Below are 25,026 nucleotides of genomic sequence, written 5' to 3'. Positions count from 1 at the left end.
TCCTTCATATTTGAGAGATTCCACACAATTAATCGAGGAACTGAGGGATATTGAATGGGAAGAAAACTATTCCTTTATCTCGTTGGATGTAAATTCATTATATTCCAACATAGATCACGAAATGGGGGTAAATGCGGTGGGTTTTTATCTAGCAAAGACAGAGATGTTCCCTGAACAAAGAGATTTTCTGTTAAAGGGTCTCAAATTCATTCTTGAACACAATGTGTTCATTTTTGAAGGCATACTGTATTTACAGTTGCTCGGCACCGCGATGGGGACTCGGGTCGCGCCAAGTTTCGCAAACTTATTCATGGGGCGATTCGAGTCCTCATCGTCACTCTCTAAGCCTGTTTTCAATGACAAAATAAGGCTTTATAAGCGCTTCATTGATGATCTGATTATTATATGGAAGGGGACAGAAGAGGAAGCGGCACAGTTAATAAAGGAGCTCAATAATAGCACCTGGGGGATTACCTTTACATCACAAATTAATAAAGAAAAAATGGTGTTTCTTGATCTAGAGATCAGCCATAGTAGGAAAAAAATTATTACAAAAACCCACTTCAAAAAGGTGGATTCAAACGGCTTTTTAGATTTTAACAGTGCACATTACAAGAAGTGGAAGGTTAATATACCCCACAGCCAATTTTTTCGTATAAGAAAGAATTGTACGAGAGAATCTGATTATGTAGCTCAGTCTAAAATTCTAAAAAGAACATTTAAGGAAAAAAGATACCCAAAAAACTTGATAATTAGTGCATATAGGGATAACAAAGTAAAAACACAGGAGGAATGTTTAAAAGGAAAAATAGGAAGGGGGATAATTTGACCATTGATAAAGAAAAAAGTGATGACCGCTGGAAATTGAATTTTGTGACCACATTCAATAGGGGAAATAAAGTAATAAGAACTGTGCTTTCAAAATATTGGTATATCTTGAAGCGTGACCCTGTTTTGGGAAAACATCTCCCTGATAAACCAGGGATTACATATAGAAGGGGAAAAACTTTGAAAAATTTGGTGGCCCCCAGTAAATTAAAAAACCAGTTGGATTCAAAAGGAAAAAACTATAAAAAAAAATATGGATCAAATTTTATATGGTGTTTCTCAAGGAACCGGAGTTTTTAAATGCACCTCTAATAAATGTTGTACCTGTGGGATCCTAGATCACGGGGCTAAAACCATCAAATGTAATAGTACTGGTGAGGTCTTTGAGATTTCACAAAGACTCAGCTGTAACAGTGATTTTGTTGTATATGTCATCACATGCAGTTGCGGTTTGCAATATGTGGGACGCACTGTGCAGACACTGCGGTCACGCATTAATGGTCACAGAAATAGAGCAAAAAACGGCTTTTTAAACCATAGTCTCTCAAGGCATCTACTAATTAAACGTAACAACATTTTTAACATAAAAGTAACTCCGGTGGAGCAGATACCCTCTGGTGTTGCAAATAGGAGTGCTCTTTTAAACCGGAAAGAAACGTTTTGGATATATCGTCTGGGAACATTATATCCAAATGGATTGAATGATATCATAGAGAGAGCTTGAACGTTCCTTTTTTTTTTTTTTTTTTTTTCTCTCTCTGTTTTTTTTTTTTTCCTTTTGTTTTTTTTTCTTTTCCGTCTTGCATCTATGTTGTCAAAGTTGGATCAATCAGTGGGTGTGTTCCTGAACTTGGTCCACACCCTAAATCAAGTTTCTGAGACTGGGATAAAAGGTTGCTACTATATACACTCACTGGCCACTTTATTAGGTACACCATGCTAGTAACGGGTTGGACCCCCTTTTGCCTTCAGAACTGCCTCAATTCTTCGTGGCAGAGATTCAACAAGGTGCTGGAAGCATTCCTCAGAGATTTTGGACCATATTGACATGATGGCATCACACAGTTGGCGCAGATTTGTCGGCTGCACATCCCTGATGCGAATCTCCCGTTCCACCACATCCCAAAGATGCTCTATTGGATTGAGATCTGGTGACTGAGGAGGCCATTTGAGTACAGTGAACTCATTGTCATGTTCAAGAAACCAATCTGAGATGATTCGAGCTTTATGACATGGCGCATTATCCTGCTGAAAGTAGCCATCAGATGTTGGGTACATTGTGGTCATAAAGGGATGGACATGGTCAGCAACAATACTCAGGTAGGCTGTGGCGTTGCAACGATGCTCAATTGGTACCAAGGGGCCCAAAGAGTGCCAAGAAAAAATTCCCCACACCATGACACCACCACCACCAGCCTGAACCGTTGATACAAGGCAGGATGGATCCATGCTTTCATGTTGTTTACGCCAAATTCTGACCCTACCATCCGAATGTCGCAGCAGAAATCGAGACTCATCAGACCAGGCAACGTTTTTCCAATCTTCTACTGTCCAATTTCGATGAGCTTGTGCAAATTGTAGCCTCAGTTTCCTGTTCTTAGCTGAGAGGAGTGGTACCCAGTGTGGTCTTCTGCTGCTGTAGCCCATCTGCCTCAAAGTTCGACCCACTGTGCGTTCAGAGATGCTCTTCTGCCTACCTTGGTTGTAACGGGTGGCAATTTGAGTCACTGTTGCCTTTCTATCAGCTCGAACCAGTCTGCCCATTCTCCTCTGACCTCTGGCATCAACAAGGCATTTCCGGCCACAGAACTGCCGCTCACTGGATTTTTTTTCTTTTTCGGACCATTCTCTGTAAACCCTAGAGATGGTTGTGCGTGAAAATCCCAGTAGATCAGCAGTTTCTGAAATACTCAGACCAGCCCTTCTGGCACCAACAATCATGCCACGTTCAAAGGCACTCAAATCACCTTTCTTCCCCATACTGATGCTCGGTTTGAACTGCAGGAGATTGTCTTGACCATGTCTACATGCCTAAATGCACTGAGTTGCCGCCATGTGATTGGCTGATTAGAAATTAAGTCTTAACACACAGTTGGACAGGTGTACCTAATAAAGTGGCCAGTGAGTGTATAAGTGTAACTGAATTTTATACTATTAGGATTTGTACTGTGTTTTTATGATACCTGATGAAGAATATACACTGTATCCGAAACGCGTTGTATCTCTTTTTTAACCCATGAAATAAAAAAATATGGAATATCATCTTTGGATGTGAGGCCTGGGAAGCGCTGCTGTTTATGGGCTGTATTTGTTTTTCTTGGAGCAATGTGGAGGTTATCTTATCTATGGACTGCGTCATACACTGCGACATCTGGGTAGCCTATTCCGGTGTGGTAGCAAACGCTGAAACATTGGTAGGAGCCTCTTGGGGTTCTGACACGGTATTTTGGATACAATCCTGGCAGTGCGGGTACGTACTGCCACTGGGAAGAGTGGTTTTGCAGGCGGTGCAGAATGCATAAAAACAGTCCTGCCTGGTTCTCTTCCTTGAGCCTGGCATAGTGCACAAAGTGCAGAAGAGCTGGCTATGCAGAGGGCCCTACAGGGCTGGCTATACAGAGGAAACCTATAGGAGAGCCTTACAGGGAATATGGAATCACAGCCGAGTAAAAAACCCAGCTGTAATCTTGCCCCACCAGTGTGCTCCTAGGTGCAGCGCCGAAGATTCACAGTCCTGTGCCCCCAGGAGACTGGCTGGCGTGATGCTGCTGAATGCTGCCTACAGCAGAAATGGCCGCTGAAAAAAAAAAAAAAGAAAAAAAACGAGAAGGGGGCGGAGAGCTGAAAAGGGCGCGCGGAGCTGTGTAAAAACGCACCCTATCTGTCTCGATCTGCCCCTTCTATGACACTGTAGAGTGTCATATTTGTCATCCGGGGGCGGCGGGCCGGGGGGCGGAGAAGAGACGGCGACTTCAGCTAGGCCGAAGCCGCGGCCTAAATAAGATGTCGATGCCCTGAAAGGGATCCAGGCTGGCGCGGAAGTCCGGGAGGGGGTCGAAACTGAATCGGACCCCTCGGATTGAAAAAGCAGGATAGCGGTGGGGCTATCATCGGGAGGGGGGCTGTGAGAAGCCCCTCTGAGGCACCATAGATCTGGTGCTGCCGCAGAGACAGGGGCGCAGGGATCCCTTGTCTCCATTGTGCCATGCCTGCCTGCACTCCCCCCTGGCCCCGACAGGAGCCCGCAGCTGGGGTGGGGTCCCTGGTTACTGAGCTGCAGAGTGCCATGGTACAAACCCTACCTGAGGCGTCTCAACCTAATACCCCCAGAGGGGGATTAGGGAGGGTGCTGCTGTCACCATCAGGGGCTTCATCCTCGCCTCGACCTCAACCCAAGACCAAAAGGAATTGGGGAAGGAGGGGGGTCTCGACTTCAAACCAGCACCCGCAGGACTGGGGAAGGAGCGACATGGGGAACAGTCATCTCTACTTCAGCCGGGCACCCCATGATAGGGGACCGAGGAAGGAGCCATGCCGGGAGTCTCACAGGAGACCCTCTTTTCTTCATCTGTAATCCGGATGAAAAAGGAAAAAAACATTTTTTTAGGTGTGCCTCCTTGCGACACTAAGCAAAAACTGATGAAGGCTGATGCCATCCAGGGGTGTATACTGCAGAGGAGGAGCCATAGTTAATCTTTTTCAGATTATGCATAGTGTCGCCTCCTAGTGGACAGCAGCATAACACCCACGGCTCTGTGTCCCCCAATGAGGTGACAGAGTAAAATATATATATATATATATATATATATACAGTATATATATATATATATATAAATTTTTAACTTTATTTAATAGTCCCCTTAGGAAACTTGAAGCTGTGATCATCCGAATGCCTACTGCTGTATATAGCAGGGCTTCTTATACAGCAAAATCACGATCTCCTATGGACACAGGAGATTCACAATGACAGGCACAGGGGTCTTCTGCAGACCCTGTGATCAAGTGACGAGGCGCTGATGGGTGAGACTTGTGACTTGCTTCTCACTGTCAGTGACTGACAGCGGCATTTAACAAGGGGGCACTTACAGTATATCATCACGATGTTTCCCAGCATGGCGCACTATGTACACACTGCTGTACACCATTGTATTTTATGGCGCCGTTCTCCCTTAGTGAATTCTTCAGTTGTGTCCTGTATAATAAAGCCGCCATCACTGACTCTCTCTCCCTCTCCTCCTCAGGTCTGGGTTTTTCGCTGCAGCAAGTTTCATGTCCTATCAGCAGTGCGAGTTCAATTTTGGAGCGAAGCCCTTTAAATATCCACCTGCAAACAAATTTAGCACTTTTAACGAATATGCCGTGTTGGCTCCCGAAGAAAAGGTCATTTTGCCAAGGTAGGAGATTCTCATGCGCCACTGCCCTGATATAGGTTGATCATCGGGAGTCGGACCACCCTTTAATCTGATATTGATGACCCATTTGAGTACATGCCCAGTTTGCTATCAACAGCTTGTACGCATGGCCAAGATGGGGAGGAATTACTGCCTGAGCGATTTATATACTGCAGGGACTGGGCATGAGTCCCAATATAAAATATAATGTTTATTGTTACAATCAAATAAAATCAGGTCTTAAAATTGGACATCCATATATGCTTTTTTATGCATATATTGAAGAAATATACATATTAAAATTATGTAGAAATATGGGCATACTATCCCTTATCAGACATACATCCACCTTGCAGTATACAATTGTAAAAAATGTGCAAAAAAAATAAAAAATATTATTATAACGCTATAAATTGATAAAGTGCATCATTATAAATAAAGTACTTTATATTTATATAATGAAATAAAATAATTAGTGCTAATGTAACTTATGTGAATGAATGCATAAAGTGCTGTGCTCAGTGCAAAATAAGTATAAGTATGTCTATGCAGACCATACACTAGTAAAAACCACAACAGTGTCACAGTGATCTGTACGTCTGCTAACCAGGAAAACAGTATATCATGATGAAAATCCAGACAATAAACAATGTATAACTTACAAAAATGTGCTATGTGGATTAATCCTGGTCTCCTGGGATAGACGCCCTGCCCCAACGCGTGTTTCGGCGCTATGCCTTCATCAGGGGGTAGCGCCTATCAGAGACAGGTGAGTGTGTGTATATATATATATATATATATATATATATATATATATATATATGTGACCAATAGAAAAAAAGGGGGGGTGATTAAGCAATGAACATAAATGAGATGTCCGGATACTTGAAACTCCACAACCAATTGCGCATGACCAAAATGATTCCATGACAACGTATGTATACAACATCGGCGCCATTGCTGAAGCATCCGACGGCATATAACCGGAAGATGGCCGACAGTAAAGCATTGAAGGTTGCTAAGAAACCGGGAGCTGATCGTCATGTGACCGGAAGAAGATGGCCGCCCATACTAAACAAGCAATGTTGCTAAGCAAACTGGCCGTCATGTGATCAACCGGGAAGGTCACTAAAGTCATGAAGATGATTGTCACATGACCGGAAGAAAGATAACTGCCAGCAAATAAACAGACAAACGTCTGTATTGCTGAAAGTATATATAGCTGGCCATCATATATCGAAATGTGGTCACCAATATTGAAACACAACACCCGCGCCTATATTACTGAACACCACCACATGCGCCCGGTGGATCAATAGATGTATAGATAGATATATAATGTATGCATCAAGTCAGATGCAGATAATTGACGCACACATGACAGGGGAAGGCGGGAATACAAGGCAGGGGGCGTCATGTCACCAGGTCACATAGCACCTGGAGGCATAAAGACGCGACCATACCCAGATTGCCCCCATACCGCTGCCACATGCGCGAACCTGCACCGACCGTAACCCTATTACAACCATACAAAGGCAATTAATCATATCATCATATATACCTCATATATCAGAAATTGTGTATAGGAAATTGTAATAATCACTGTACAGATAAATATGGCATATGAACAATTATAAGTGCACAAATATAAAAGTTATCTTCTCTACAATATAGACATAAACATAATAATACATCCATGTAATATAATGTATGATCAACCATAAATATACATCATTATCCACGTGTATGAATCAATATTTCTTCATTCTTTGTCAATTAGATCCACCATACCAAACATCAAATAGGATACAATCCAATTCCGAGCAATATCCAGACATACTGAAATCATAAAATTCATAAGAAAATTATTAGTATAAAATGGTAAAATTACACTTAATAAAAATGACATTATTGGTCATACAAAAATACCAAATCGTCACCATTGTAAAACCATAAAAAATGATTAAAATTAATGTGTGTAATATTAAATCTGTCTAAATAGGTACAATACATAAAAATTAGCAACAGATTTCTTCAAAAAGGTCAGAGAAATGGATCAAAACTATTGTTTTCATTGAGACCAAGTGGTTGGACCGTATTAAGGGTCCAGATCTACTTAGTCTCACATTGTCCAAGCTTACGACTGACATTAGCACCCCTAATGATGGTAGATATCATATCAATTCCCCGGACTTTCAGTTTGGTGCTGTCACAATCATATGCCTCAGGATTGTTTTCAATGCATTTATATCATTTTCTTTCACAGCTGCCTTAATACCAAGGACATGTTCTTGAATCCTTTTTTTTTTAATTGTCTCTTAGTCATACCGATATATATTTTACGGCATGGACAAACTGCGAAATACACCACCGCTTTAGACGTACATGTAATATGATGTCTAATATTAAACGTACGTGTTTCACCTTGATTAAAGAATGTTTTTGTACACTCTACATTTACACAGGCAACACAATTACCACATGGAGAACATCCAAAATCATTAGGGACTTTATCCAAAAAAGTGGGTATCTGTACTGGTGTATAGTGACTTTTCACCAAATAGTCACGTAAATGATATGATCACCGAAAGGTTATTTGCGGCCTACTCGGTAAATAAATAGACAACGTTGGATCGGCACATAAAATAGGCCCTGACTTACTTAGGCATTCTCTGATATAATCAGCCTGAGCATTGTATTTTGTAAAGAATCTCACTTTACTAGTTGTTTCTTTTTGCCTATTAGAATATAACAATGAGTTACGTGACGAATATTTTGCCCTTAAATATGCTCTCTTGACCATACGATGACTATAGCCACGAGCATAAAACCTTGTTTTCAAATCGAGTGCCTGTTTTTCAAACAGTGTCTGACAGGATATCAGGACTCTTCAGACCTACAGATGACTACCCATTCCTGCTACTACATGTGGGGACAAATGACACTGCAAGAAACGACCTGGAAACCATCTGCAGAGACTTTGAAGACTTAGGCAAGAAAGTGAAAGAACTGGGAGCGCAGGTGGTCTTCTCTTCCATCCTCCCAGTGGATGGCCATGGAACAAGGAGGTGGAATAAGATTCTGCAGGTGAACAACTGGCTACGTCGATGGTGCCGTCAGCAACGATTTGGATTTCTGGATCACGGAGTGAACTACTTATACGATGGACTACTTGCTAGAGATGGGGTGCACCTTACGAAGACTGGTAAGCATGTATTTGGAAGTCGCCTTGCTACACTTGTAAGGAGAGCTTTAAACTAGAACAACATGGGAAGGGAAGCAAAAGACCAGAAAAAGCCATACACCTGACAAATGCTATTGAGAACTCTGCTATTAGAAGTGGAAAGGAAGAACAAAGATGAAAGAATCTAATTAATAAAAATATTGGAGAAAGAGAAACCAATCACAAACTAAAATGTTTCTATACTAATGCACAAAGCATGGGCAACAAACAAGGAGAATTGGAACTACTAACACAGGAAAAGAAATATGATGTCATTGGAATCACTGAAACTTGGTGGGACAATACACATGATTGGAATACAAGACTAGAAGGATACAACTTATTTGCAAGAAACAGACTTGATAAACGAGGAGGGGGTGTCGCATTGTATGTTAGAAACGCGTATATCTGCACAGAGATTGAAGCTTCAGAGACTGGGAGTTCTGTGGAAACTGTTTGGGTAAGAATACAAGGACAGAACAATGGAAAGGACACCATTGTAGGCATTTACTACAGGCCGCCTGTGCAAGCTGAAGCTATGGATGAACTCTTTATGCATCAAATGGCCAAGTTCTCCAAAAAATATGACATAGTTGTCATGGGAGATTTCAACTATCCAGACATTTGTTGGGAATCTCTCTCAGGCAAAACTAACAGGTCAAGGAAATTCTTATCCTCTCTTGCTGACAACTTTATCTTCCAAAAGGTCAGGGAGAAAACAAGGGGAACTGCTACCTTGGATCTAATCCTTATAAACAGGGAGGAAATGGTTGAGGAGGTAAAAGGGGCTGGGACCCTAGGAGGTAGCGACCATGCTATTTTAGAATTTTGGATAACTAGAGGCGGAAGACCTGTGAAGACTCAGACGTCAAGGTTAGATTTCAGAAAGGCAGATTTTAAGGGATTCAGAAAGAGAATTGGAGGGATCCAATGGCTGGATATCCTTAAAGACAAAAATGTCCAGGAAGGATGGGAAATCTTGAAAAATGAAATTCTCAAAGCACAGTTGTTAACAATTCCGAAAAGAGGGAAGAATAGGAAGCAGTTAAGGAAACCAGGATGGATGAACACAGAACTTAAGCACATGCTAAAAAGGAAGAAAAAAATGTTTATAAAATGGAAAGAGGGAGGCATATCTAAAGAAGAATATAATGCTGTCTGCAGAACCTGCAGGGCACAAATCAGATTATCTAAAGCTGAAAATGAATTGAGGCTTGCAAGAGATGTCAAAAGCAATAATAAAGGATTTTGGGGATATGTCAAAAGTAAAAGAAAAGTCAAAGATGCTATAGGATTTTTACAGGATGAAAATGATGAAATGGTAAGACAGAATGTTGAGAAGGCTGAACTTTTAAATTCCTATTTTGCATCTGTTTTCTCTCAGAAAGGAAATGTAACATCAACTGTTATTCACTGTCCTATTAAGGGAATAGAAGAATCCAGGATATCTATAAACAGAAAGATAGTGAGGAAACACTTAGCTAGACTAAATGAATTCAAGTCTCCAGGTCCAGATGAATTACACCCCAGAGTACTGAAGGAGATAGCAGAAGAAATTTTTGAACCCCTCTCTATAATCTTTGAAAATTCTTGGAGAACAGGAGAAGTGCCAGAAGACTGGAGAAGAGCAAATGTTGTTCCTATCTTCAAAAAGGGGAAGAAGGTGGACCCAGGCAACTATAGGCCGGTGAGTCTGACTTCTATACCAGGAAAGATCTTTGAACAAATTATTAAACAACATGTATGTCAATACCTGGATAAGAATGAAGTGATTAAACAGAGTCAGCATGGGTTTGTAACTAATAAGTCATGTCAGACTAACTTAATTTCCTTCTATGACGGTATCACTGATTGGGTGGATCAAGGAAATGCTGTAGATATAGTATATCTTGACTTCAGCAAAGCATTTGACAAAGTCTCTCATACAATCCTTATTGAAAAAATGATTAAGTATGGAATGGACAAGGCAACTGTTAGGTGGATTCATAGCTGGCTTAGTGATCGGACCCAAAGAGTGGTCGTAAATGGCTGCACATCCAGTTGGAAGAATGTCTCAAGTGGGGTACCACAGGGCTCTGTCCTGGGCCCTGTATTGTTCAACATCTTTATCAACGATTTAGATGAAGGAATTGAGGGTAAACTGATTAAATTTGCTGATGACACAAAGCTAGGAGGGATAGCTAATACTAGAGAAGAGAGAGAGAGGATTCAAAAAGATTTAAATAAACTGGAGAAGTGGGCAGCAACTAACAGAATGGTTTTTAACAGGGAGAAATGCAAAGTACTACATCTGGGCAATAAAAATGGAAAAAGCATATATATATAGAATGGGAGGAATAGGGCTAAGTGACAGCACATGTGAAAAAGACTTGGGTATACTAATAGATCACAGACTGAATATGAGTCAACAATGTGATGCAGCAGCAAAAAAGGCAAATGCAATTCTAGGATGTATTAACAGAAGCATACAGTCTAGATCACGTGAAGTCATTATTTCCCTCTACTCCTCTTTGGTCAGACCTCATCTGGAATATTGTGTCCAGTTTTGGGCACCACATTTTAAAAAAGACATCAACAAACTGGAGCAAGTTCAGAAAAGAGCGACCAGAATGGTGACCGGTCTGCAAACCCTGTCTTATGAGGAAAGGTTGCAGGATTTGGGAATGTTTAGTTTGCAAAAGAGAAGACTGAGAGGAGACTTAATAGCTGTCTACAAATATCTAAAGGGCTGTCACATTGTAGAAGGATCAACTTTATTCTCATTTGCACAAGGAAAGACTAGAAGCAATGGGATGAAACTGAATGGGAGGAGACACAGATTAGATATTAGAAAAAACTTTTTGACAGTTAGAGTGATCAATGAGTGGAACAGGCTGCCACGAGAAGTGGTGAGTTCTCCTTCAATGGAAGTCTTCAAACAGAGGCTGGACAGACATCTGACTGGGATGATTTAGCGAATCCTGCTTTGAGCAGGGGGTTGGACCAGATGGCCCAGGAGGTCCCTTCCAACTCTACGATTCTATGATTCTATGATTCTATTATTTATTGATTATATTGCCAGTTTCCCTTACTTTTTTTCTTTCTTTTTGTGTAGGGACTGGGCATGCTAGAATCCAAAATGTCCGATCTCCCACCCCCCAGAATCCATTGCCGGGATCTCCATACACATCAGCTGAATAACTAAATGGCTTTATTTTTCCTTCTTTCCAGGCACAGACGCTTAGCATTGTTAAAACAAGTTAGCATTCAGGAGAACTGCTGCACACTCTGCTGTGATGAGGTGGCCGACACCGAGCTGAGGCCTTGTGGACACAGGTCGGTCATTGCACCTTGGAAAGGCCACATTGGTTGGGACGGGTTCACTGAAGCGCAGCGGTCACTTTTATTTGTGCCCCTACATGCATTAAGGTTCCCTATTGTCGTCTACTTTTTGTAGTTTAAAACAATTTTTTCATTTGTGCCAAATTTCTTCTTTCAATTTGCACCATTTTGGAAGCATATTTAACGTTTTTTAAACATTTTCATTCTAATATATTAACTTAAAAAAAGAACACTGCTGAGCACATGAAATATATTTCCAAAACGGCGCAAATTGAAAGAATATTGTTTTCTAAATTTGCCATCGGACACGTTTTTTTTTTTCTACATGTTTGTGGCTGATTCATCAATTGTAAGGTTTCAAAAAGTCCCACAATTTTTGCACATACTGTATTTTTCAGATTATAAGACGCACACTCTTCCCCCCCCCCCACAATTTTTTTGGGGAAAGGGGGTGCGTTTTATAATGCAGATATACCTTACCGGCCACAGTGGAGCAGGGTCGCGGCTGGAGGAGGCAAGAGTGGAGCGTTGCTGCAGGCCGCAGGCTGGGATGACGGGGTGTTCGGATGTGTGGAGCACCGCTGCGGGTTTCCGATGCTGCGCTGAGATCTCATCTCCCGAGATCTTGGTGCCGAGATCTCCATCTGTGCATGCGCCGCACCTGGCAGCCATTTTCCCCAGAGTCCACTGCATAGGAAACCATGGAACTGCAGGGGCTCTGGCCTTTATCAAAATGTCGGTAGAGTTCCTGCAGCACTGGACACCTGCAGCGGTGTGCCGCACATCCGAACACCCCCTCATCCCAGCCTGCGGCAACGCTCCACTCTTGCCTCCTCCAGCAGCGACCCTGGGACCCCGCTTCACCGCAGCCACCACCCCCGGTAAGCAATAAGACGCATGGATTGTAAGAAGCACCACCATTTTATTAAAAAAGGTGTTTTTTTTTCCTATTTTTTTTCTCCTCAAAATTTGGGGTGCATCTTATAATCCGGAGCGTCTTATAGTCCGCAAAATACGGTATTTCTCGTTCGCCTTATTGGGGGACACAGAGACCATGGGTGTATGCTGCTGCCACTAGGAGGCTGACACTATGCAAAAAAAGGTTAGCTCCTCCTCCGCAGTGTACACCCCACCGACCGGCAGGGAATTTCCTCAGTTTAGCTTAGTGTCAGTAGGAGGTGGACACGGGTCCTTCATTGGACCCATATCTACCTCGATGTGCGCCGTTCCCTTTCAGGTCTTAGGCGGGATACAGTGTGAACGGTCACAACTGTACTCCCACAAGAGACTGAGTACGGCGTGTACTGTCACCCCGTATCCTCATAGTTCTCCAGGCGGACCACGGGCTCAGCACAGGACGTGCCAGCGAAGACGGATGGTCCTTGCCTCCTGCCTCCCACCCACTCGCCCACCAGAGCCTGTCGGTTGGACGAGGCGCGAAGACGGAATGGACAGACAGCGTGGGATATAGAAGGTACCTTTATTGGACCGGAAGAAGACACCACCGCTCCTAGAGTCTCCACAAGGACGCCGGGTGGCGGCGCCAAAGTAGCGCCGCAGGTTATCAGCGGCCGGCGCTTCCCAGTCGCCGCATCTCTTTTGGCCCCAGCTGCGGTGCTGGCTTTCTTCACCCCACCGCCGGTATTTTTGCGTAGGGTGGCGTCTGGGAGTAAGGCTAGGGCGGCATTCTTCTTAGGGGTGGGCGCGGCTGCGCCGCAATTCTTCCGCGCCGCCCCGTGCTGACAGGCGGCCGCCGTGTCTAATTTAGCCCCCAGCTTCATTTCGGGCCTTCGCGGCCACGCCCCCGTCCACTCTCATAGGCTGTTGCCTTCCTAAGCCCTCCCACCGCCTCTTCAGGCTTGTGGCTGGGAAGGGGGGGCGGGTTTTCCCTCTGGTGGAGGCAACTAGCTCCGCCCTTCTTCTTGCACAGAAACCGCGCTTTTACTTCCTCATGTCGGGCTGTCGCCATCTTTGCAGCCTGACAGCCCGAGACCAAAGCAGAGACCAGCGTTTCCTGTCGGTCCCTGGCCAGTTGCAAGAGCCTAATTCATCTCTTTCGGGGTCACCAGACCGTGAGTACTTCTGCATCTGCAGACTGACACCCTACTCTGCCTTTCTGTCCCCCAACCTTTCGGCAGTTCCACAGGTTTTCATCTTCTCTTCCTTCACCATGTCTACTTCTAAGCCTGATCGTGGCCGTCCGCCAGTCCCCACGGGCACCCTAGTCCAGTTCTTCGCATGCTCCTCTTGCAATCGCAAACTTCCCTCAGGTCAGCCTACTCCCATCTGCCTGGACTGCAGCAATCCCGTTCAGCATGACCCAGTCCAGGAACCACCTATTGCGCCACGGGAAAGCGAACCACCCATTCCTGGCTGGGCCTCGTCTCTTTCACAATCTGTGGCCGACCTCACCAGGGTGTCTCAGTCCTTAGTGGCCGTTCTTGACAAGTTGCCCCTGGACACTTCTGCAGGGTCCAACAGGTCACAAGACGCTCCATCTGAGCCAGCTAGCAGAAGCCGCAAAAGGCCCAGGCAGGATCTCCGGCCGGAATCCTCTCCTGGCCCCTCATCTGCACCTATTCCTTCCCAGCAGTCGCCCTCCCGTGCCTCCTCACCCGAGTTAGGTGAAGCGTTCTCGGATAGGTCTTCTGAAGGGATTGTAGAGCTGGAATCTGGCCAGGACGCGGACATGAAGGTTAGAGTACAGAACCTCATCGCGGCAATTAACCACACCTTCGAAATCTCTGACTCCCCTGCGAAATCCTCAGATCAGGAGGTTTCGTTCAGACGGGAGGAAACACCCTCCAGGGTATTTCCTTTTCCTTCCGAGTTTGGAAAGATTTTTACAAGAGAAAGGGAAGATCCGACCAGACACTTTCAAAGAGGAAAGCGTCTCGGCGTACTGTACCCGTTTGCTAAAGCGCTCACGGATAACTGGTCTGCCTCTCCCTCGGTGGACCCGCCCGTGTCCAGACTGTCTAATAACACGGTCCTCCTGCTTTCAGGTGTGGCGTCTTTAAAGGATTCTAATGATAGAATTATAGAATCCCTGGCGAAGTCTGCCTTCGAAGCGGCTTCAACGGCGGTATGCCCAATCTTTGCTTCATCTTGGGCAGCAAAGGCCATAGCCACTTGGGCAGAGGATCTTCGTCAGGGCATCCTAGGGAAAGAACAACCAGATCGATTGGCCGATCTCGCCAATCAGATTTCCCATGCGGGGGATTATCTGCTTTCCGCTTCTTTGGATGCCGCATCCTGCACAGTTCAGGCGTCAAGCAACGTCGTGGCAATCCGACGTACAATTTGGCTCAAAGCCTGGCAGGCGGCCTTGTCGTCTAAAAAGTCTCTTACTAATCTGCCTTTTCAGGGAGTACGCCTCTTTGGATCCCAATTGGACCAGATTATTAAGGACGCCACCGGAGGCACGAGTTCCCTCCTCCCTCAGTCCAAGCCTCGCAGACCTCCACTAAGGCGTCAGTTTAGACCCTTTCGGGCTTTCCACCGTTTCAATACGGCGGAGACATCCTCCAACCAACAAAGGCCGCAGGCACGCCAAGATAGGAAGAACGTTTCATTCAGACCCACTCCCTCCTGGCGATCCCACTCTTCACAGGGCAGACCATCCAGATCCAGATCTGGACGGTCCACTTCAGCATGACTATCCTCTGACTCCCGAGGGTCCCTTCCAAGTGGGAGGTCGACTCTTGTTCTTCAAGGACGTCTGACTGGCCTCAGTAGAGGACGCCTGGGTCAGGGAGGTCGTATCGTCAGGATACAAGATAGAGTTCGTCTCTCTTCCACGGGATCGTTTTTTCAAATCCCGTCCTCCAAAAGATCCTGCCTTGATCCCGGGGTTCTTTACGGCCATCGCCTCTCTCCTCAGTTCCGGGGTGATTGTGCCTGTTCCCGAATCGGAGCGGTTCACAGGGTTTTATTCAAACCTATTCGTGGTGCCAAAAAAAGACGGGGCAGTTCGACCCATCTTGGATCTCAAGCGGCTCAACAAGAGAGTCCGTCTTCGCCGCTTCGGGATGGAGTCGGTTCGTTCGGTAATCGCTTCCATGGAGGAGCAGGAATTCATGTGTTCAATAGACATCCAAGATGCCTATCTACATGTTCCCATATTCTCCGGACATCAGAAGTTCCTGCGTTTTGCGGTTCGCCAGGAACATTACCAGTTCGTTGCGCTGCCCTTCGGTCTCGCCACCGCTCCCAGAGTCTTCACGAAGATCATGGCTGCGTTGATTGCCTTGTTGAGGATCAGAGGTCTCGTTCTTTTTCCGTACCTCAACGATATTCTGATCAAAGCTCCCTCTTTTCACCAGGCGCGCCTAAGTTTGAAGATCGTCCTAGACACTCTTTCCAATTTCGGGTGGATCGTCAACAGGAAAAACTCCTGTCTGGTTCCTTCTCAACGCCTTGTGTTTCTGGGCCTACTGTTCGACACTCGTCGGTCAAGGGTCTTTCTCCGAGAGAAGATTCTCTCCCTGTAGCAGGATGTACGATCGCTGCAGACCACACGATTCCCGTCCCTCCGAACAACCATGAGGGTCCTGGGAAAGATGGTGGCGGCGATAGAGGCAGTTCCCTTTGCCCAATTTCACACCAGACCTCTCCAACACGCCATTCTGTCGAGGTGGAACAGCTCTGCTCTGTCCCTGGATCGCCCTGTTCGTCTTTCATGCCGGATCAAGCGGTCTCTCAACTGGTGGTTGACGTCACCTCTCATCCTCTTGGGGCGGTCTTTTCTTCCCGTTCACTGGCAGATTGTAACAACGGATTCCAGCCTCCTCGGATGGGGGGCAGTGTTCCGCAATCACACTGTTCAGGGTCGTTGGTCGACTCGGGAATCAGCCCTGCCGATCAACGTCCTAGAGATACGAACGATTTATCTGGCTCTCGTCCACTGGGAGAGGCTCCTCAGGGGCCTGCCTATCCGGATTCAGACAGACAATGCCACAGCGGTGGCATATGTCAACCGCCAAGGAGGGACACGGAGTGCCTCAGCCCTGGCAGAAGTGTCCAAGATCCTTCAGTGGGCAGAGATTTCGGTACCTACAATCTCCGCGGTACACATTCCCGGCATGGACAACTGGGCCGCCGATTTTCTCAGCCGCGAGGGTCACGCGGCAGGAGAGTGGTCCCTACATCCGGAGGTATTTCTTCAGCTTTGCCTTCGTTGGGGGACCCCGGATGTAGATCTGCTAGCCTCTCGCCTCAACAGGAAAGTCCCACAGTTTGTATCCAGGGCTCGAGATCCTCTCGCAGTGGGCGCCGTCGCTCTGGCCATTCCTTGGTTGCAGTTCGAGCTCCCCTACCTGTTCCCTCCCCTGCCCCTTCTTCCCAAGCTGTTGAAGAAGATCAAAGCACAAGGAATTCCAGTCATTCTCATCGCCCCGAATTGGCTCAGAAGGTCTTGGTTCGCGGACATTGTCAACCTTCTCGCGGACGCCCCCTGGAAGCTTCCAGACAGGGCAGATCTGCTGTCTCAAGGCCCGATTTGCCACCCCAATTCTCGGCCGCTCAATTTAACGGCGTGGCTGTTGAGACCGAGGTTTTGAAACGAAACGAGCAGGATTCTCCGGTCGAGTAATTCATACCGTGATCCGAGCCAGGAAGCCATCGTCTTCCAAGATTTACTACCGTACTTGGAAGGCCTATTTCACTTGGTGTGAGGCCAATAACATTGCGCCCATGTGCTTTTCGCTCCCTTCCGTTCTGGCGTTTCTTCAGGCAGGGCTGGATGCGGGGCTTGCTCTCAGTTCCTTGAAGGGTCAAGTTTCGGCGCTGTCCATTTTATTTCAGAAAATGTTGGCCTCCCGCCCTCAGGTAAAAACGTTTCTTAAGGGCATGGCTCACACTGCTCCTCCGTACCGAGCGCCCGTGGATCCATGGGATCTTAATTTGGTTCTTGAGGTTCTGCAAGGTTCTCCTTTTGAACCTCTCAGGGATGTTTCCCTTTCTCTCCTTTCTTGGAAGGTAGCTTTTCTGGTGGCCATCACTTCCATCCGGCGCGTGTCGGAATTAGCGGCTCTTTCTTGCTGCTCTCCTTTCTTGGTACTTCACCAGGACAAGGTAGTTCTACGGCCTCCACCCTCTTTTCTTCCAAAGGTGGTGTCCTCCTTTCACCTCAATGAGGATATTGTTCTGCCGTCCTTCTGTCCGAGTCCTACTCACCCTCGGGAGCGGTCCCTGAACAAGCTGGATCTGGTCAGGGCGATGAGAATCTATCTGTCTAGGACGACTTCCTTGCGGAAGACAGACTCTTTTCATCATTCCAGATGGGGCGCGGAAAGGTCACCCGGCCTCCAAGGCTACTATTGCTCGCTGGATCAGATCGGCAATTTTGGAGGCCTACCGGGTTAAGCATCGAGTGGCCCCTCCGGGGATCAGAGCGCACTCTACCCGGGCAGTGGATGCTTCCTGGGCGGTACGCCACAGAGCCTCCACGCTGCAGCTTTGCAAAGCTGCAACCTGGTCATCAGTTCACACGTTTGTGAAATTCTACAAGGTCCACACCTACGCTTCGGCGGATGCCAGCCTTGGTAGGAGGATTCTGCAGGCAGCGGTGGTGAGTCCACTGGCCTGATGGAAGTCTGTTTCCCACCCCAGGGACTGCTTTGGGACGTCCCATGGTCTCTGTGTCCCCCAATAAGGTGAACTAGAAAACAGGATTTTTGGGTTGCTTACCGTAAAATCTGTTTCTCGGAGCCTTCATTGGGGGACACAGCACCCTCCCATGTTCTACAACTCCTGTTCTTACTTTGGTTGGTTACAGTTGAGTTGTTTGTTCTGTTCTCAATCTATTCTGTTACTTCTACTGCTTTCTCACTAACTGAGGAAATTCCCTGCCGGTCGGTGGGGTGTACACTGCGGAGTAGGAGCTAACCTTTTTTTGCATAGTGTCAGCCTCCTAGTGGCAGCAGCATACACCCATGGTCTCTGTGCCCCCAATGAAGGCTCCGAGAAACAGATTTTACGGTAAGCAACCCAAAAATCCTGTTATTACTCACATAAAGTTGTAACTTTTTCGGGAGAACTTAATGTGACGCCTCTAAGCTTCTGAACGCACATGTCCGACTGTTCAGTGTCTCAGGACTTTTTGCACAACTTGCTGTTTTCTAACAAGGAAAATTCACAGCTGGTGTCTGGTCCATGAACGGCCAATAAATCTCGGGGTTCAATTACAATTGGTAATCATTCCTCCACATCATGCTGGTCACATACTGACATAATGAGACCAAGCCGACACCTAACAATTGATCACCTGTTTCTGTGCTGTGTTTACTCCATATTTTGCTTTTTTAATGTGGAAACAGTGTAAAGTGTAGCGCCTGTAACATGCGTTAGTGACACTAGAATGGCTCTGTGCCGTTGGAAGACAGAAGCTGTTAGAGCTTTCTTTCTAAGGCTGTATTCACACATCCATGTTTACCATAGGAGAGAAACGTAACGTGTGATTCTAGTGTGGTAACGTGTGGTATTCTAGTTGCATCAATTTTTTTTTCACTGAGGCAGGTAGACTGTGAAGGTAGGTGGGAAGGTGCACTGAACTGCTAGGCCATGGCAAGTGTGCACTGATCGTCCGTGCTTGGTTTGAACAGTCATTTTGTGCTGATGTAGTCCACATTGTTGAGCAACGAGTCTGAAGCACAAATTGACTATTCAAACCAAGTGCAGACGCTCTGTGCACCTTTGCCGTTGTCAAGCAGTGCCTGTTCCCACCTACTTGTTTTCTATCCTCTTCCTCCTTTGACTGACAGATAAGGCTTTATAGTAACCAGATGAGGGCAGAAATAGATGGAAAGCAAGTATGTGGGAAGGTGCTTGGTTTGAACAGTCATTTTGTGCCGACAATCTCTTTTAAGGAAAGTTGTTAAGAATGGGGAATACAAGTGTTTACCAAAATATGACATAAGTAGTGATGAGTGAACGTGCTCGGACAGGGTGTGCTCTGAGTGTGCTCGCAACATATGTTGGAGTCCCTGCGGCTGCATGTCTCGTGGCTGATCGACAGCCTCAACACATGCAGGGATTTTCTAACAAACAGGATATCCCTGCATGTGTTGCTCCTGTCGAAGTCTCGAGACATGCAGCCGCAGGGGCGCAAACATATTATTCGAGTGCTCCAAAGACCCTCTGTTAGCACCCGAGCATGCTCAGATAACACCTTATCCAAGGCTGCTCCATCTGCTCACTCTTTCTATCCTCCTTCTCCTAGTTGCAGGAGACATTGCTCCCAACCCTGGTCCCCCATGTTATAGAAAGTCAAACCCCCCAACTGCTACACTCAGAAACCCCTCTAATCTTATTAATATTCCCTGCATGCCATCTGTCTCTCTTAATTGTGCACTTTGGAATTCTCGCTCAGTGTGTAACAAACTCTCCTTCATTCATGACTTCTTCCTTTCTAATTCTCTTAACCTTCTGGCTCTTACTGAAACCTGGATCCAGCAGTCAGATACTACCGCTGCTGCTGCTCTTTCATACGGGGGGCTACACTTCTCTCATACCCCAAGATCAGACAATAGAGCTGGTGGAGGCGTTGGTCTGCTCCTATCACCAAAATGTACCTTTCAGGTTATCCCTCAAGTACCCTCACTTGTCTTCCCTTCTTTTGAGGTCCATGCCGTCAGACTCTACACCCCCTTCTCCATGCGAGTGGCGGTGGTGTATCGTCCTCCCGGCCCCTCCCATCAGTTCCTGGATCATTTTGCCACTTGGCTTCCACATTTTCTCTCCTGTGACATCCCTACCCTCATCATGGGAGATTTCAACATCCCCATTGCTCTTCCCCTCTCCCCATCTGCTACTCACCTTTTATCTCTAACCTCCTCATTTGGTCTTTCGCAGCTTACTAATTCTCCAACGCATGAAGACGGAAACTCCCTCGACTTGGTCTTCTCTCGGCTTTGTGCAGTGGATGATTTTGCAAACTCCCCTCTCCCGCTCTCTGACCACAATCTTCTTTCATTCTCTATAAAGAACTGCCAGGCTGCTCAGGTCACCCCCACTGTCCAGACTTATAGAAACATACAGGCCATTAACACCCAGAAACTTCTGAAGAACTTGCAGTCTTCATTGGCCCCTATCTCCTCCCTCTCATGTCCTGATTCTGCATTGAAGCATTACAATGAAACACTTCAAACTGCCCTGGATGAATTTGCACCCCCTACAAATAGAACACCACAACGCAGACGGCGACAACCCTGGCACACGGTGCAAACACGTTTCCTGCAGCGGTGCTCCAGGTGCGCCGAACGTCTGTGGACAAAATCCAATCTACACGAAGATTTCATCCATTTTAAGTTTATGCTTAGAACATACAACACTGCCCTTCACCTCTCCAAACAAACCTATTTCAACACCCTCATCATCTCACTGTCCAATAACCCGAAACGTCTCTTTGACACTTTTCATTCTCTACTCAATCCAAGAGTACAGGCCCCAACCATGGAGCTCCGAGCTGACGATCTGGCCAATTACTTCAAAGAAAAAATTGACCAGATCCGACAGGAAATTATCTCCAAATCCCCTCATACCATGCACTGTCCTCCCTCCCCCACTGCATCTAACTCACTCTCTGATTTTGAACCAGTCACAGAAGAAGAAGTAAGCAGGCTCCTTGCATCTTCTCGCCCAACTACTTGCACCAGTGACCCATTTCCGTCACATCTCCTCCAGTCCCTTTCCCCTGCTGTCACCCCTCACCTAACTAAAATATTTAACCTCTCTCTCTCTTCTGGTATTTTTCCCTCCTCATTTAAGCATGCCATCATACATCCACTACTTAAAAAACCATCCCTCGACCAAAACTGTGCCGCTAACTATAGACCTGTCTCTAATCTTCCCTTCATCTCTAAACTCCTGGAACGCCTGGTCCACTCCCGTCTTATCCGCTATCTCTCAGAAAACTCTGTTCTCGACCCTCTCCAATCCGGTTTCCGCTCTTTACACTCCACTGAAACTGCCCTCACTAAAGTCTCTAATGATCTGCTAACAGCTAAATCAAATGGTCATTACTCCATGCTAATTCTCTTGGATCTCTCTGCAGCATTCGACACTGTGGATCATCAGCTCCTCCTCACTATGCTCCATTCCATTGGCCTCAAGGACACCGTTCTCTCCTGGTTCTCCTCCTATCTCTCCGACCGCTCCTTTACTGTTTCTTTTGCCGGTTCCTCCTCCTCTCACCTTCCCCTTACTGTTGGGGTTCCTCAAGGATCGGTTCTAGGCCCCCTCCTCTTCTCCTTGTACACTGCCCCTATTGGTCAAACAATCAGTAGATTTGGTTTCCAGTACCATCTCTATGCTGATGACACCCAATTATACGCTTCTTCTCCTGACATCACGCCAGCCTTTCTAGAAAACACTGGCGATTGTCTAAACGCTGTGTCTAATATCATGTCCTCACTATATCTGAAACTGAACCTGTCAAAGACTGAACTCCTTGTGTTTCCTCCCGCTACTAATGTACCTACACCCGACATTGCCATTTCCGTCTGTGGTTCCACTATTACTCCCCAGCAACATGCCCGCTGTCTTGGGGTCATACTTGATTCTGAGCTTTCCTTTGCCCCCCACATTCGATCACTGGCTCGCTCTTGTCATCTGCACCTCAAAAACATTTCTAGAATTCGACCTTTTCTTACTTTTGACTCTGCAAAAACTCTTACTGTTTCTCTTATTCATTCTCGTCTCGACTATTGTAACTCTCTTCTAATCGGTCTCCCTCTTACAAAACTCTCCCCTCTCCAATCTGTCTTGAATGCTGCAGCCAGGATCATATTCCTCACCAATCGTTACACCGATGCCTCTACCTTGTGCCAGTCATTACACTGGCTACCCATCCACTCCAGAATTCAGTATAAACTTATTACCCTCACCCACAAAGCCCTCCATGGCTCAGCACCACCCTACATCTCCTCCCTTGTTTCAGTATACCACCCTACCCGCGCCCTCCGTTCTGCTGATGACCTGAGGTTAGTATCCTCAATAGTCAGAACCTCCCACTCCCGTCTCCAAGACTTTACACGTGCCGCGCCAATTCTTTGGAATGCACTTCCCAGGTCAATACGATTAGTCCCCAATCCCCACAATTTTAAGCGTGTCCTGAAAACGCATTTATTCAGACTGGCCTATCGCCTCAACACATTAACCTAACCTATCCCTGTGTGGCAGAGCCAAAAGTTTTACCATAACCAGGTTCCCAGCATCATGTTCCCACATGCTTTATGTATCCATTAGCCCTCTGTGTCTGTACTGTTACACACTTAACATTATGGCTGGTCCATACAATCAGGGCAACTGTTACCACCCACCTTTCGTGTCTACCTCTTTCCTCATAGACTGTAAGCTTGCGAGCAGGGCCCTCACTCCTCTTGGTATTTGTTATAATCTACTGTATGTGATTATTGTTATGCTGTAATGTCTATTGTCTGTACAAATCCCCTCTGAAATGTAAAGTGCTGCGGAATATGTCGGCGCTATAAAAATAAAATGTATTATTATTATTATTATTATTAAGGCTGCTCGCTCATCACTAGTGACAAGTCCTCTTTTGTGCAAACTTTGAGACCCACTTTCCTAAATGCTAAGTTTTGCTGTAACTGCAGCAATAGTGGATAGGAATGGCAGCCTGCAGTTTGCGAAAAAAAAAACTAGATACAGGTACAAGAAGGGAAATAATGGAAATTCTCCTTTCTTCCTCCGCAGTGATCTGTGTATGGAGTGCGCTCTGCAGCTGGAGACTTGTCCATTGTGCCGACAGGGGATAAGGACTCGCGTCCGCCAAATTTCTCACATCTCTTGACCTCTGTGGAGTAAATGCAGGAAGATGTCCTTTCTTTTTTTTTTTTTTATGAACGAGATACTGTCACTTTCGTATCCGCATCAGATGAGAGAGACTGGCCAGATCTTCTGTCACGGCCTGAACGACAAGGAGCTCAGTCCATGGATCGAAGCGCGATGGAAGATCTATTTAACACGTGAGATACATCCAGGATTAGAGCGTTTGGACGATGGACATCATTCATTCCTTAAGGTACTTGTTGGGACTGAACCATCACATCTGGAATATTTCTATCCATTTTGGGGCTATAACCTGCCCTTGTCGGATAGCCACGGCCATTTCTGACTTGGTTGCAGTAACATTCTCTCCAACGGACACCAGAAATGTTATTTTGCTCCATTTACTTTTTTTTTTGGAAAAGGGTTTGCACTATAGTTATGCATCAATGTAACTGCAAAAACTGTAACTAATTGTACCATACTGCAAAGTGTCTATTTTTGCCAGACAAAATACAGTATTTGACCATTGTTTTCTAGACATGTGGCCTTCTGCTGGTCAGTTCATTTTCCTTCCAAACTGTGGATTGCGAAATAATTGTGATTTTCTGTAAATCAAACCTTTTTAGGGCTTAATTTATATTCCACAAAATATTTGGTCAAGATACAAGGAAAGGCGTAAATTTACGGAGTTTTATAACGTGCACACAGCGGCGACTTCAAGAATCGGAGAATCGGAATGCTTTTCTTTTTTCTTCCTATGTTTACAGTTTGATATGACCAGGTTGACCACGTGACCAATTCTGTCCGATACGATCAGCCTTCAGCAAGCCGGCTCTCGCCATACGCCACTCGCCACCCTGCAGCGGGTACACAGCCGGGCTGCTGAAGATGGGCATTCTCATCTGTTAATAAAGGAAAGAAAAGCTTGTATAGATGAATGTTCTGTAAATGGAGAATTATCAGAAATTAATAATGTCGTAATCAAGTACACGATGTACCGGAGCTTTAAGGCTCTGCCCTGTTAATATAAGTGGACGAATGTCAAGTAAAGATTTTACAAAGTCAAGGATTTCAAGGATTTCCCAGAAATATTTATTTTCTATCACCTACAAGACAAGAAGTAGTTGGTCCTATCCACTTCTATAGGACGAGATGCTTAAACACTTACTTACATCTTAAATATATCACAGTCAGACGGCCGTATAAATCAGACCAAGATCGGGACGGACTGCCAGGAGGCTCTACCGACCTGAGTGTAAGGGCTTCATGTACTTCTATGTAGTGGCCAAGCTTGATTGCTGCCGGCCAGTCCGTACACTGCGTTCTCATCGCCGTCTGTCTATACGGCCGTTTGACAGCACACACAGCCCCATTGATAAAGGTTTGGGTTCTGAGACCCCCTCACAGATCAAAAGGGCTTTTAAAGACCCCTTACACCCAGAATTGGTCATATATTAGTGAATCTGTTTACTA

General features: G+C 45.8%; 1 long non-coding RNA gene across 1 annotated transcript; it reads left to right on the top strand.

Moving 5' to 3' along the window:
• Positions 1 to 5,072: 5,072 nt before the first annotated feature.
• LOC141095912 (uncharacterized) lies at positions 5,073 to 24,623 on the top strand. Its single transcript, XR_012233498.1, has 3 exons — positions 5,073 to 5,222; positions 11,653 to 11,757; positions 23,479 to 24,623. It is a non-coding gene; the product is annotated as an uncharacterized lncRNA (long non-coding RNA).
• Positions 24,624 to 25,026: the final 403 nt, after the last annotated feature.

This window comes from Dendrobates tinctorius, unplaced genomic scaffold (genome assembly GCF_039654945.1).
Source record: "Dendrobates tinctorius isolate UK_male_01 unplaced genomic scaffold, ASM3965494v1 ptg000009l, whole genome shotgun sequence".
NCBI lineage: Eukaryota > Metazoa > Chordata > Amphibia > Anura > Dendrobatidae > Dendrobates > Dendrobates tinctorius.
Note: the sequence above shows the minus strand (reverse complement) of the source record. Positions and strands in the feature narration are given on the sequence as shown.